Source organism: Peromyscus eremicus, chromosome 8b (genome assembly GCF_949786415.1).
Source record: "Peromyscus eremicus chromosome 8b, PerEre_H2_v1, whole genome shotgun sequence".
NCBI lineage: Eukaryota > Metazoa > Chordata > Mammalia > Rodentia > Cricetidae > Peromyscus > Peromyscus eremicus.
In genome coordinates, this window is record NC_081424.1 from 35,005,754 (window position 1) to 35,020,064 (window position 14,311).

The 14,311-nt window shown below is 37.5% G+C and overlaps 1 protein-coding gene across 4 annotated transcripts in view; it reads right to left on the bottom strand.

Moving 5' to 3' along the window:
* The window catches only part of Ahi1 (Abelson helper integration site 1), a 150,308-nt gene that overhangs the window by 31,906 nt on the left and 104,091 nt on the right, over positions 1-14,311 (bottom strand). The gene's annotated exons all lie outside the window — the stretch shown is intronic.

The following is a 14,311-nucleotide window of genomic DNA, read 5'->3' on the forward strand; positions in this document are numbered from 1 at the left end:
TACATAACTGTGTAATGAACACACACCATTAGAGCCCTCTGAAACTAGGTTGCTGGATTCTTTCAGTGAACAACGATTTCAATCCTAACGTGCATGATGCTGCACCAGCAGTGGTAAACCAACCAGAAGTAGGATCATTTCTAGAAGAGGTACCTCATGTAGGCTTTGGAGGAGAATAGAGGATAATTAGGAATTAGCTAGGCAAAGTGTGTGGGTGTGCATCTTAGTCAGATTTTACAGTATGTTTGAGTTCAGTTAAGAGAAGCCCCAAATAGTTCAACATGGTGAACCCTGCATTATGAGTGTCAGTCAAAGGCAGGGGAAGTTAAAGCTTGGGTAGTTAGTGGGGGTCTGATGACCCATGTCGAAAGAATACAGTGGCTGGATGAGGCCAGCATGCTTATCTGTATAGTTCCAGTTCTTCTGAAGGACAGCAGGAGGATTCAGCTCAGGTGTACATGACATTTAGGAAGTCTCGCATTGGGTTTATGTCATTGTGTGGACCACTCATAATTTAGAGTTCATAAAACTGATATATTAGAGTTTCCACTAAATTTTCCACAAGGGTCTGTTGATGAAAGAATCTCTTTAGAGAGAGGGCTCCACAAGGGCCTCGCATGAGATTGTCCACCATGCTTCTATGGTAGTATCCATTGAATTGGACATGTTCTTAAGATCCAAATGTAGCACACCACATTACATGCCACTAGGTGCTATTACCTATGAACTTGTTACACACATTTTGTTATGGACCATGCTGTACTCTTTTAAATGTAAAGGTTGAGGCCCCTAGTCCCTAATGTGACTATATCTGGAGAGAGAGCCTTTAAGGAGGCAATTAAAATTAAACGATACCATCCTAAGTTGTCCTGATCAATAAGATCACTATGCTTGGAAGAGGAAGAGATACCAGAAACACATATGCACACAGAGAAAAAGGCTATGTGAGGACACAGTGCAAAGGTGACCCCCTGCCAGGAAAAAAGGCCTCAGGAGAAACCAACATTGCTAATATCTTGATCTTGGACTGCTAGCCTCTGAGACCGTGAGAAAGTAAATTCCTATTGTTTAAACCACACAATCTGTGGTATTCTGGTATGCAGCTCTAGCAGACCACTGCAGTTCCATAACTTGATGGCTTGAGATAAAGCCCTTGTCATTATCCTGTCTTGGAAGCCCACATGAGTAATGCTTTCCATGTATCTATTTCCAGCCCTGGGGAGCTTAAGCTTTGTCTCTACACCATAAGAGTGCTACCTCCTAAGACAGAGGCAATGCCCTTCTCGTCAAATTTCACAATGAGCATCCTTTGGAGGCTGATGGTTGATGAGGCATCAGCCTCTAAATCAGTGGTTCTCAACCCATTTGAAGGTCAAAGGACACTTTCACAGGTGTCACCTAAGACTATCTGAAAACACAGATATTTATATTATGATTCATAACAGTAGCAAATTTCAGTTATGAAGTGGCAACAAAAATACTTTTATGGTTGGGGGTCACCACAACATGAGGAACTGTATTAAAGGGCTGCAGCATTAGGAAGGTTGAAAATCACTGCTTTAAAGCAATGGAACAGTCTTTGGAGCATGTCATGATATTATTATGGACATTTGCCACAGATGTCTATGTGCCTATCAACAAGGACTGGTGTGCCTGTCATTTTGACAGTCTACATTCTGGCAGTAGAGTCTGATCTTTGGCTAGGACTCTTCTCTTATACTGAAAGTCCATGACAGAAACCATGTGGCTCAGGAGAAGCTGGTGGTATGGTTTTCAAGTGTGTGTCCCTATCTAAAATGCTATTACCTTCTCATTTGAAAACACGTATTTCCTTCTGATAATTACAGTGCAATGGTAATCTTCCTTGGTTGAATTTGGCAGCAAATTATGAATAAATCCTGGCCTTTCTATCTACAAGATTTTATTGTTTGAGTGTTCAAGCAAAACTGTAAAAAAGCCAGCAGGCAAAAAGCCAGCAAGAGGTTTGTCCCCAGTGAACAGTATCTGGATCATCCTCTTGTTCCAGCAGGCCTCGTTATTAACAGTCTGTTTGGAAGGTCTCAATCTAGTGTCTTCTGTGACATACCCCTTGGTGCCCCACAATGGCCTGCATGTATGTAGCACAGAACTGTTTTCTGCAATATGATTCAATTCTTAAGCTGAAAGAGTAGTTACAAAATCTTTCTATAACAAATGCTAAAAGATATGTGCTAGTGTGCACATATCTTATTATCATGTTGGTAATAAAAGGTCTGGGAAACAAAATGGTTCATAAAATCCACTTTGTTTATATACAGATGGTCTTTGACTTTTGATCGTGTTAGCTCATAACAGATCTATAAGTTGAAGTATCATTAATTGGCAAATGCATTTAATATACCTAATCACAGCTTATCCTGGCACACCTTAAATGTGCGTTAAGAATTTATATTAAGCCTACACTTGAAACAAATCATCTAACAGTAGTCGATTCACAAGAAATTGTTGAATATTGTATACAATTAATTGAGTATTATATTGAAAAACAGTATAATATTCCTATGCCACCCTGAGTGAGGACCATGAAAATTTAAAACAGAATCTCTTTCTCAAAGCCAACTAGACTGGACAAAATCTTGAGTGAAGTGCCACGAACAAGTTTTGTTTCTATTTGTTTGTTTTTTGAGATCAGGTCTTACTATGTTACCCAGGCTGGTCTCAAATTTTTGGGTTCAAGTGATCCTCCTACCTCAGCCTCTCTAATGGTGGAACTATAGGTACACACAACCACACTGAGTTAGGTTGGTCATTTGCTCTGTCTGACTCTCTCCTCTTTCCTTCTTTTTCTGGGAGGAGTGGGTACTGAGAATCAAACATAGGGCCTTATATGTGCTTGGCAAGTGCTCTACCAATAAGCTACATCTCTAGTCATAGGTTTTTGTTTTTGTTTTTGTTTTTTTGAAACGGGGTTTTACCATGCATCCTATGTTGGCCTTAACTCATGAACCCCCCAAAAACTTGGATTATAGGTATGTACTACCCAAATAAAGCTTAAACTTTGGTTACTGATGTATACATTTTTCAATCTTAATAGAAATACCTACTGGACACTATTTTGTATTTTTAAAAAATTAGCCTGGTTATTAAAAGATGCTAGGCAGATTTTTCTTTGTAATATCTTTCAGGAAATGAAACATTATTAGAACTGTCTCTGAAGGGTTCTCAGTGACCCTTGCAGGGACAATGAGCAGTCAAATTCAGCAGTCTAGTTGTTCCTTGTACTTTTATCTAGAACAAAATCCAACAGTCAATATTCATAATGTCCTCAGGCAATTTACCAAGCCAAATTATGTTGAATGAACGCATACACTTGAGCACATTCTCCTGAAACAGTGCTGCAGCTGGCTTCATGCTCACTGGAGAACTTTGCTCTGCCAGGCTACAACCAGGGGGACACCTTCTCAAAGCTTCCTCCTTAATTTACTTGACCTCAGGCTTTTGGTCTTCAGAACTGCGAGCTAATACATTTTGCTTGTCTTAGTTATCGGCTTTGCAGTAGTTTGCTACAACTACTCCAGGGAGCTACAAAAGGTGCATTCTGCTTTGCAAATGAGCTGCTTTTTCCTGTATTCCCTTAATATGAGCTGGACCATGCTGTGCCACACAGAGACCTATGGTCATCTTGACCCTTCCCAGGATTACTTTTAAGTTTTGTCAGAATAATTTAAGAGACAACTTTAGGGCTAAATTGGCCTCACTGCCAAGGTGCAACACTGCTAATAATTCTACTCATGCTTTTTTACTCTGGCTATCAAAAATGTGAATTTTCCCAATGGGCAGATGGGTATTCATCCAAATACTTAAGGGTACGTATAATGGTTACTGGTAGGTTCTTACCAATTAAATATAAGATGAAATTTTAAAATAATTTTTAGTATTTATCTTAAAATTAAATAAACTTTGAGAAAGTTATTTCTAATACTAATTAAGAAATATTGTCTTTACTATTAAAACAGAAATAAAATAAAATACATTAAAAGCAAATTTAATGATAAATCCTAAATTGTATAGAAACTCATCATTAAATGTTATATGATGCCTTTCCATACAGTGACACTGGATTCTATTTTACTTCATAAGAAGAATAAAGAAAAGCTACACTATTCCTAGGATAGTATAGCAGAACCAGCCTTCTACTAATTATTTATATGAATACCACATGAGAGAACCTGAGAGTATTTGTACAAAGTAATCAAGATCCTGTTACTTTTAACTAGTCTTATCTAGATAATAACAGATAAGGAACCAGAGATAAAGAAAGCAAATAATTGCACAAAACATATTGCCTTGTACGAGACAAAAGCTTTGTTGCTGTCATGCTTTATAATGCTGGTATATGCAAAATCAGGAACATTTTATCAAAGAAGTATTTGAAAGCATTTGATTTAAATTATGTTCAGATAAAACAAAACCAGCCATGAGTAAATCAAAAGAATATAAAACTAAGACTCAAGAGAGTGAATTACCAGTCTTTCCCTGTCTCCAAGGTAAAGTACACCACAAAACATCAGGTTTGTATGACTTTAAAATAAGAGGTTTTTGGAAGATAGCATCTGGTACATCTATCTTTTGACTTCAGAATTTTACTACATGTGTTCAAACAATTAGTCCTAAAGGACAGCATTCATAGACTTAAAAGTAAATTGAAACTATTAATACACTGGATAATGATGTGGCTTTATTTGTGGTCATACATAAATTGTAAAATCTTCTGACTGCTGCAGTTTTACAGCAGAAAGGCCCTTGGTGATACTGAAGTAACAATGAGAAAGCCCTCAACAGTTCCCCATTTGGGGAATTCTCTAACAAATGAAAGTGGAAGTTAATAAATTTTACTTTAGGCTTAAAAAATAAAGCACTTTATATGAGAAGGTTTATTTTTATATGATGACTAATGCTATCCTATGAATTTCTGTGTTCTTCCAAATCAATGTTTTGAAACCTAATTACCAACGTGATGGTCATCAGGATGTGGAAGGTAATTAGAGCATGGGGGCAAATATGTCCTCAATTTGTGATACTACTGGAAGATGGTGGGACTTCTAACAAGTCAAACACAGTGGAGTTTTTCCTCAAAAGGAATTGTGGAGGACTGGTCTGTTTTTTTCCTCTCTTTGCTTCCTGGCTACAGTGAGATGAGCTGTACTTCATTTTCTAGATGTCCTTTCTCCATGTTGTACTAGCCTGTCACAGCTCCCAAAGCAGCAAGGGCAAATACTAATAGATAAGTTCGTGTACATGCACATGCATATTTGACGTGGTAGGGAAGAAGTAATGATACTGTAGCAGGAAAGGGTGGATAAGTTTACAGGATTTTTGTATATAATTCTTATCATGACACCCAAGGAGATAGACACTACTGAGCAAAGGACTCAAACTGACCAGAAAGCATTCTAAAGGGCATGATGGAAAATAACAAAGAGGATCTGAGACATGGAAGACTCTGATCTCCAGAGTATATGAGTAGTGACAGATTCTGGCATAATGGAATAACAAAAATGAGTCACTCTTGTAAGAAAGCAGGAGCACTGTCCAAACAGTTGAGAGTAACTTAACAAAAATTCTGAAAACTAAACAAAAGCTTATAACAATGTGAGGATTATATTTGATAAAAATTGCTGAAGCTTGGTAATAAAAATAAGAGGAACCTGCCTAAAGCTTTAACTTGCCTTCCTCACATACAACACTTCCTGGCCAGCTCCAAGGTAGCCTTGAAGCCAGCATGCCCAGAGACATAACGGCTGTGGGAAGTAGCAGTTCAGCAGCCAGCAGAGAGGCAGGGTGGTCGGAGCGTCTCAGAGCTCCTGTCCCATAGAGAAGCACTCTGTGTGTAGCATCTCCCCAAAAGCATCCGTTCTGAGGAATGTCTGAATTGCTATGACCCAGAGAATGCCATGCATATAAGGTAGTTATAACCCAGGGGATCCCTCAAAAACTAGTCGATTGTTAGGATGCAGTGCTGTAGGTAGTAATACAAGTTAGGACTACACAGTTTCCAGGTTTGATGCATTACATTGTTTCAAAGGTGTAATTAATAACAAAAGCTACGAAACATGTAAAGAAATAGGAAAATATGACCACAAGGAAAGCAAAATGCAGACATTGCTCCTGAAAATGTCTGCATGTTAAATTTACTAGACAAAGATTTCCAGTCAGGATTTTAAAATGTTGAAAGGCATAAAGGAAAATTTGTTTAAATAATTGTTTAAATAATTAAGAGAAAGTGTAAGAATAATAGCTCACAGGAATAGAAAACACCAATAAAATAATGTCAAAATCCATAAAATTCTGGCATTGCAGAGAAGGACAGCCTGGGCATCTTGGTGAGATCCTGTTTCTAAACAAAGACAACTCAAGAAGGGCTAGGAATATAGCTCAGGGTTGGAGGACTTTCCTTACCCAAGAAGACCTTCAGTTTAATGCCCAATAAGGAAAGACCAAACCAAGCCAAACCAAGCAATAACAACAAACCCACATTATTTATAACTTTTTATACCCATCTACTTGAAAAAGAAACTCAATATAGAAATAGTTATAAACACATGTTGATAGGCTTACAACAAATAAAGACAGAACATGCATGACAATAACAGCACAGATGTAAAAGATGAGGAAGAGTGATACTAAAACTGCTCCTAATCCAAATGAAATTATATTAAGATGTTAACTGAAATTCTAAGGGCAATTACTAGGAAAACAGCTCAATAAAACTACCAAAAGAAAAGAAAAAGGGAGAGCAAAAGAGAGACAGGAATTTACCTTCTTCCAAAGGAACAGTGGAAGTATTACAGAACAACAAACAAAAACATACCAATACCCAAAGGCAAAACCAAATTTAGCTTTTGACTCACTCAGATTTTATCAGTAACTGAGTTAAATGTAAGTTGATTAACATTTCAAAATGAAAAATTACAGAAATGAATAAAACTCTTGATTCGACAATAAACTGTGCAAGAGGAACACTTCAGATTTTAAGGCAGAAGAGTTGGAAGGGACATCAATCAAATGGGTAGGAGTAGTTATATTTGTATCAGGCAAACATTCAAGACAAAAACCGTCACTATAGGCAAAGAATGATGCTTTATAACAATAAAATGACCAGCTAGTCAGGAAGATAAAAGTAAGGACAAGCATGTATGTACCCTATACAGCTTCAGAACATTGAAGACAGAACTGTTTGAATGAAAAAAAATGCAATAGGCAGCTTACCAGTCAGAAGTTAGAAGCCTTCACTAGAGTCCATATGGATAGAATCTAGCAGAAGGTCAACTTGGAAGCAGAAGACCCAATCAGCATTACAAACTAACTAAATGTCATGATTTTTATAACATACTCTACCTCATATAAAAGCGGTATACAAGTTTCGCAAGTGTACATGGGACACTCTCTAGAATAGACAATATGCTAGTCCATAAACGAAATCTTTTTAAGGACATAAAATTTAAAAACTCAAATTCACAGAAACTATATTCTACAACTACAATGAAGTGAAAATGGAAACCAGTTACATGGTGAAATTAGAAAAATTCACAAATATGTGGAAATTAAATAAAGCATTCCAAATAACCACTGGACCAAAGAAGAAAGCACAAGGATAATAGAAACCAATAAACAAACAATAGTAACAAGTGAGGCTTCAGAGAGACTCAACCCCTATTCATGTCTGGTAGGATTTAACAATGATTGAAACACTTTAGAAATCATTTTGGAAGTTTCTCAAAATAATACACATAGATTTGCCATATTATGGTACAGTTACTCTCCTAAATTTACTTTCCTTTTTAGAGGGGGGTGGATACAAATGCATGTGTACATGAAAATTTGGATATTTTTGGACACATGTGTTTCTGTGTGTGAGAGCATGCATGTTTGCGTGCATGTGTAGGCCAGAGGTTGATGCCACGTGTCTTTCTTGTTGGCTCTGTAGCTAATAAATTGAGGCAGAGTCTCTCACTTGAATCATACCTCAAGGATCTGGCTAGGCTAGTTGGCCTGTTTTCTCTGGGGAATCCTCTTTCTGCCTCCTGAGTGCTAGGATTACAGATGGGCCAGCACACTTGTCTGGCATTTACACAGTGGCTGGGGACTTGAACCCTGATCCTCATGATTGCATAGCAAGTACTTTACCAACCTGCAGAGCCATGTCTCATCTCCTGCTCTTAAATTTCCAAAGAATTGAAGACTATGTTTGAATTCACAAACCCCTGTATGTGAATGTACAGGATTACTAGTAATAGCTTAAAAACAGTAACTCAATACCAACCAGTGAATTAATGGATAAAATGTAACATACCCAAATAACACAATACTCTTTGGCCATGGGAAGGAATGCAATGTGATACACTGTACAGGGTTGAACCTTGAAAACATTTAGTAAGCCAGACACAAGGGGCTGTATCATATATACACACAATTGAATGAGAACACACACACACAATAAGAGGCTAAATTTTATGCAATGGGAACCATATTAAAATGAAGTTGTTATGAGAAATTATAGTTACAACTGGAACAATTTGTTATGGGAGGTAAAGTTGCTTATAAGCAAAGCAACAGTACAGATGATAGTAAAAATACAAAGACCCAGCTTTCCATGTCAGAGAGGAGACCCTTGACTCTGGCCATGATAGTCAATGTAAGAGCTTAGACTGTAGAAATACAACAGACAGAGAAAGCAACATGTGTGGGACACCAGGAAACGACATGAGCCTAACAAGGGTTTACATGTAGGAACCAACAGGCTTGTAGTATTGTCATAGAAAATTAGAGCAAATGGGAAGGCCCTGGAGAAGACAGGAATACTAGGCAATATTTTAGCTTTGTTTTTTGTAGGTTCTCAAATGGCAACACCCTAAATATTGATGATAAAGATTATTTTCTGGAGTAGAATGGAAAAAATAGGTAAGATTAGACTAACAGCTGGAGAATCATCCGTACCTAGGTGTCAGATGCAAGTGTTTCAGTGAGCTTTCAAAATACGTCTCAAGGAAGAGTGCAAGAAGGCCCATCTCCTCTCATTGGTGACACTCATAACTACCTTCTCATTCCTCCACTCCTGTCTTTCAAACAGCTGTCTGTGGCATGTGTAGCAGAGTTGCAAGGCAGCAGGTGTCTGTCATTTCCTTTCTCAAGGTCACAGGTGACCCTGCCTATGCACTAGAAAAACCACAGCTTCTGGGCCTCATTCTTCCCACCAACCCCAAGATCCCTTCTCACATCCAGGTTGCCCTGCCTTACATATCTTTCAGCCCTCAGCTACTGAAAAACTTCAGGCCACTTTTCCTAGGAAATCACCTAGATTCTATCCACTAACCTCAAATCATCATCTGCTTGAGGCTTCTTTGTGGGCTGATAGAATGCTTTACAAGAAGTATTTCAGAAAACAGCTCTCTTAGGAAGCTCCCCTGGAAGGCATTTGTACTGGGCTATGCCCCAAATCACGGTCTTGCCAACCTCTCTCCTGTGTGGTTCTGGCCAGCCTTTGCAATGTTGCTCAGCACTCTGCAGGCTGTCACCCAGCTCTCTACCCACCTTCCAAGTGTTGCATGTTACAGTAATGGTACGCAGAAGTGATAACAGCCACTATGGAGCAGATGTCTAAAAATATCAACTATGTTACAGGACTAACTGCTCTTGTTACCTGAACAACTTGTGATTTCCCATAATATGCCTCATGCTATGGAGTAACATAGGAATTTAATGATATATTAATGTAGATTAATTATATTTTTAGAATTAATATTATTGGTCCATCTTCCATAACTAACACATTAAATTGAAGTGTTTTTAGATGATGTTAAAAGATTATTTGCCGCAGTTTCTCCTTTGGCACATAATGATGTTAATGAGAATACCCTTGTCTTACAGAATTATGATAGAAAATGAAATCAGTTACAAGAAACACTTTACACAGTACTAGGTATACAGAAAGTACCCAGAATGTTGAAGGTAATTATTTTTGTTCAACTTTTCAAAAACTCTTCAAATCATAGAGGAATATTGTTTTCAGTAAAACATTTCTGTAGAACATCTACGGGTATAAAGATGACCTTATATTCTAATATAGGTCTGTGAACTCCAACTACACATCTGACAATAATCATTTTTTTATTCCCATATTTGATAAAATATGCTCTCAATCTCTAGAGTATCCCTAGTGAAGCCTGCCTAGGTTGTACTAGGCTATCAGTAGTCTGAGAGGAGACTTGGTGATCAGAAAACTTTTTTTTTTTTTTTTGTTTTTTGAGACAGAGTTTCTCTGTGTAGCTTTGGAGCCTTTCCTGGAACTCACTCTGTAGCCCAGGCTGGCCTTGAATTCACAGAGACCCACCTGCCTCTGCCTCCCAAGTTCTGGGATTAAAGGCGTGCGCCACCACCGCCCGGCTCAGAAAACTTTCTAATGTTTCAATACAATCACAGAATATGCTTTATTCCTTTTAGGAACTCGGCACGATCTTAATGCATCGAGCTAACCTGTGACTCAATTATGTGGTTATACCGAGGGGTGTCTGGGTTAAGTTACAGCAGTGTTGCCATCTCTGGCAGAGACACAGCTTGCTGTTGGCTGATGGTGCCAGAATAAACAGCACCCAGAAAGACAGAATTCGGTCAGTTCGTATTTGTCAGAAAGAAACCTACTGTTTGAACATTAGTTGTGGCAGACGATGGATGCCCAACTAAGCACTAAGCATGAAAACCAGTACTAGTTTGATAGTCTGTCTTTTTCTTTCTTTCTAACTTTCTTTCTTCCTTCCTTCCCTTCCCTTTTTCCTTCCTTCCTTCCTTCCTTCCTTCTTTCCTTCCTTCCTTCCTTTCCTTCCTTCCTTCCTTCCTCTATGTATGTATGTATGTATGTATGTATTTATTTATTTCAAGGCTAGGGATCAAACGCAGGATCTTATGAATGCTAGGTCCTATCATTAAAGCTGGGTCCTTGTCTCTAGTTTGCTACCCTTCGATTAAATTTATCCAAAGATAAGAAATATTTTATGTTAATTGTTTCCTTTTCTGAATGAAAGTTTTCTTCACTTTAACAACATGATCTACTCATGTTTGGTTTCTGGTGTAGAATATTTTGATACTTCTTTAAAATGATCCAATTTAATTTTGCTTTTTACAAATGGTAAATTTTAAGTAATCACTAAACCCTGTTTTAAAAGATATGCAGTTACAACTTTGTGAAACACAAAATAAAACTGAAGAGACAAATAATAAGCCTGAAACAAAACACTGAAAAATTATAAGTTGCCTAATACTAAAGCAGTAGCTGCCATTTAATTGTTTTGTATTTTCCTAATGTTTTGATCAGAGAATTCATAAAGGGACACTATAAAACGTGACAATTCCACAGAGAATTGAGAAAACTACTGTGGTGGTTTGAAAGAAAATGGTCCCCATAGGGAGTGGCATTATTAGGAGGTGTGGTCTTGTCAGAGTAGGTGTGGCCTTGGTGAAGGAAGTGTGGGCTTTGAGGTCTCCTTTGCTCAAGCTATGCTCAGTGTGACACAGTTGCTTCTGTGGCCTGTGGATCAAGATGTAGAACTCTCAGGTCCTTCTCCAGTACCATGTCTCCCTGCATGCCTCTCAGCATGACAATAATGGACTAAACCTCTGAAACTGTAAACTATCCCCAATTAAATGTTTTCCTTTATATGAGTTGCCAAATTTAGAGCAATAAAAACCCTAACTAGGACAGAAGTTGGCACCAGGGACTGGGGTATTGCTGTGGTAGACCTGACCATGTTTTTGGGACTTTGTGTTAGTGAAGCACCAGAATGCTTCAAAAGCTGCTTAATGGGCCATCCTAGTAGAAGCATGGAAGAAAGCAGTGCTGAGGGTGGTCTGAACAGTGGGGGTCTGGCTCAAGAGGTTTCAGAGGAGAATAATTATAGTATGCTGCCTGGAGATCGTTCTTGTGATATTATGGTGAAGAATGTGGCTGCTTTTTGCCCTTGTCTGAAAAGTCTGCCTGAGGCTAAAGTGAAGAGATGTGGATTAATTCTGTTGGCAGAGGAAATCTCAAAACAGCCTAGTATAGACTCTGTCGCGTAGTTGTTAGTGTTAACTCTAATGAAGATTTATAATGAAAAGGAACAAGTTGAGAAAGTAAAAATACAAAATGTACAATTTGAGGAGAAAAGGAACAGCAGGAAGTGGAATGGTACTAAGTCCTGTGTTCAAGGAGATAAACAGATTAAGAAATGGAATAAAGGGCATGGTGACCTCAGGGCAAGATCTCACCCAACCAAGTTTCCAATTTGTGAAGAGGAACTAAAGAAAAGCTTAGAGCTAGGTATGGTGGTGCACGCCTTTAATCCCAGCACTGGGAAGGCAGAGGCTGACAGATCTCTGAGTTTGAGGCCAACCTGGTCTACAGATCAAGATTCAGGAGAGCCAAGCTTAGGCAGTGAAGGAAACAATCAAAAATAGTAAGCTGGTGAAGACATAAATGAACGAGGGGCAGGCACATGGTCCAGCCCTAGCAAGCAGCAGAACTTGTTAGCTTCAGTCACATGGTTCCAGCTTTAGAGTCAAGGAGAGATGAAAGAGGTTATGGAATCTTTCTCTGTGACTAAGGACAGCTGCTGGGGCCAGATGTGTGGCAGAGGTGTCTACCAGTCTATAAACTGTGTGTAATTTCTCCTATGATCTTTGGTCACACTGCTACTTTGGTCTAGAATGTCCTATTACTTTTAAAATTCTGTCCCCCTTTTAAGATCCAGTTTAGTACATACTTACCCTAACTAGCATTCCCAAGTGACTCCAGTCCTGGGAATTCTTACAGCATTCAGGTCTATTCTGTATTCCCATACTGTGTACACATTGCCATGGTGACATGAAATCCCTTCCATAATTGCTCTGAGCCTAGTTGGTCATCTTATACTTTAGGATTTAGCTATGTACAGGTCACCTTCCTTATGAATGCAAAAACTAGTTAAAGATATGTTTCCTAGTTTATAAAGACGTTTTTGTGTGTGTGAATATATATATATATATATATATATATATATATATATATATTTTGCTTTTTTGTTTTGGTATTTAATAGTGCCTGCCATACTATTTTCCCATGTACACTGTATATCAGCTGATACTTTAGAATTCAGTTCATGCCACTGTTACCTTATAGTGTACCAGAGATAGGAACATTTTAGAATAAGTTTGACAAATTAAAAAAATTTAGTAAAGCAAAAACATAATTAGGAAGAAATCTATGTAAAACATAAACATCAGTGGAGTGGCAATGGGAAAAAATTAACACAGGCTTCATAATTTCCAATGTTCAGAGGAGAAAAGGATGTGAAAATACATAATAAAATATTTATTATGAACAGCCATAAATAGTTTTAAAAGAGCAACTATTTTGCATTTGTATTTGAATTTCAATAGAAATTTTAGCAGAACTGCTTTGAACTGTTACTTCATTGATAAATGAAAACAGGCCCTTTTATGACAAGTTGTAAAAGCTTATATAGTTTAAGGTTCCCTCTCCACCCTGCAATTAGCTTCAGGAAGAGATCAACCATAGGTTCTATTTTATGAGTTTTATAGGGGCATAGCCACCTCAGTTTACATGCTGTGAATTCCTGGAAAATGCTCTACATTGGAGAAGATAAAGTGTGCCCTTTGAATCAAGATATTTCATTTAAATCCACACTTTTATCTACAAGTGTGATACTACAAATAATATAATAAACATGACGTTTTACATAAGTATATGTATAAAAACTATTTTACAAAGTGTAGCAATACTGTATATAGGAATCTTGTCAACATCAAGGGCTAAACAAGGATAACAATATAGCAATAATGACTCAAAATGTTGCAAAATAAGAGATATCATAAAATCCCAGAGACACAATAAAACTTACTTTGTATGAGTAAATTTATGAACAAATTTAGTGTTGATGCCAAGCAATATTATGGATATCTCAAATATTTTCAAAGTAACAAAATAGTCTAAGATGTTAAAGTTTACTACTAACAGGTCATATGACAAAAATCTACCAGTTAACCTTTAAAAAATTCATTGTTAAGCTAAAGAATGAAAGAACAACTATTGAATTAACATTTACATTTCAAGTCAAGTTTGGGTATTTTAAATCCTAATGATGAAATGGCTACTTTGACAAATAGTAGGTATTTCACAACAGGCATAAACCTAATGAGACAGACTGTGTTTTATCTGAACCTGTTGTGGTTCAGATGTGTAAATATAAACTTCTTAGAAAATATTAGCTGGAATTTTATAAACTACTCCAAATCCATTGTT